Here is a 1,751-nt window from a genome sequence, read left to right as displayed (position 1 = left end):
GAAACAAATTCAAATTTGTGTTTTGAAATGTTACTTGTTTACCCGGAACACGGCCTCTTACACGGAGAGGTTCCCTCCTCAACATTTTAATTAACGGCAATATCACCCTGCGTCCGCTAACCCTCCACGTGTCGCGACAGCCGACCTGCCCATTTAAATTCATTTTCTCTTACCACCATTTCATACAATCTTTAATCTTCTACAAGCAAAAGTAGTACACAGTCATGGCAGACGCACAACGACTCTATCCGCCCAAACACAAGGCAGAAAAGGCGGCAGGGGCAAACAAAAACCCACAGTCCGGCGCTCCTCAGGCGGCTGGGAAAAGAGATTCCGGCGCTAATTCAGGCCATGTTGCGCACGTCCACCCCAAGATACCCGAATATTCCGTCAACGGCATTCAGATCACGAGCTTTACCGTCGACAGCACAGATGACACCGTTTCGTCACAATTTGTGGTAGGAATGACGGCGACGAATCCGAACGAAAAGATCGGCATATACTACTTAGACGACAGTGTTGATGCAGTTTTCTGCTCCGGCACAGAGGTTTCCCGGGGAAAACTTCCGGCGTTTTACCAGGGCACGAAGATAGTACGAGATTAAACGTTGGTCTCTCCGGGAGTAAGGTGCAGATGAGAAGTGACGAGGTTTTTTCGGTGAACTCAGAGAGGAAGAAAGGAAGTATTCCTGTGTGTTTGAAGGCAACTGTTCCTGTGAAGCTCACGTTTGGGAAAGTGAAGCGCATGGAGATTACATTCCGCGTGCGCTGTGATTTGGTGGTGGACAAGCTGGATGCCAATACCACTGTCAATCTTACTTGCAAAGTGTGCAAGGCGAAATTTGGTCTATCTTACTAGTAAAGAGGGCAAGGTGAAATCTAAACTTACTAAGAATTTGTACTTGTTTATCATAAAATAAATGCTTCTCTAAAAATTAAAATTATAGAATTTTAAAAAGGTTGTTTAAGTTTTGAAATTACATAGATTTTGTTATATAATTATAATTTAGTATGAATTAAAATTATAGAATTTTTTAAAAGTTGTTTTAAGTTATGAAATTACTTAGATTTTGTTATATAATTATAATTATGCATGTTTATTAAGTGGAGAATAGGAAATTTAAGTGGATTGTAGAATAAGTGAGTTAAGTGTTTTTGGTAAATTGGTATCAATTTAGTCATAGTCAACAACATTCTATTGATCATTTATGTTTTCTAGGTTGTTTTTTTTTTTTCTTACAATGATTTTTGATGGTTGGTGCTATAATCTTTTAGCTCATTTTGTGAGAGTATTAGTAGCTTGTATTGCAATTCTTTTGCAGTGATACTTGTATCAATGGAGTTCTATGGTAGAAGTCTATAGTAACATGGTAGAAATACCATTTTTGGTCTATTGTGTACTATTTCAATTGATGTTGTGAGAGTATTAGCCATTTGCATAGAAGTTTCTCTATAGTGATACTTAAAATCAATGGAGTTCTACGGCAACGTGTCTCCAATAACAATGATAATGGTACAACTTATGCAAATATATTAAGAGTTTGTGCAAGCTTAACAATGTTTGTAAACTGATTAAGTTGTCAATACTACTTTTTAGGCATGTTGATATTCAAATTTATAGATATTGAGAACTATCTCATAATTGTTCCCAATAACATAATGTATTTTAATGAATGCAATGATATAGCTTCCAAATACGGAATGGGATAATGACAATGACATTCTAATTTGTTGTTGTTTCTAAAATGATC

The 1,751-nt window shown here is 37.0% G+C and overlaps 1 pseudogene; it reads left to right on the top strand.

Moving 5' to 3' along the window:
• The first annotated feature begins 203 nt into the window (after positions 1–203).
• Positions 204–862, top strand: LOC149547214 (NDR1/HIN1-like protein 6; annotated as a pseudogene).
• The last annotated feature ends 889 nt before the right edge of the window (positions 863–1,751 follow it).

This window comes from Cupressus sempervirens, chromosome 7 (genome assembly GCF_028749045.1).
Source record: "Cupressus sempervirens isolate cs-2001-9-10 chromosome 7, ASM2874904v1, whole genome shotgun sequence".
Taxonomy (NCBI): Eukaryota; Viridiplantae; Streptophyta; class Pinopsida; order Cupressales; family Cupressaceae; genus Cupressus; species Cupressus sempervirens.
The sequence above is the reverse complement of the archived record's forward strand: the minus strand, read 5'-3'. Positions and strand labels throughout refer to the sequence as shown.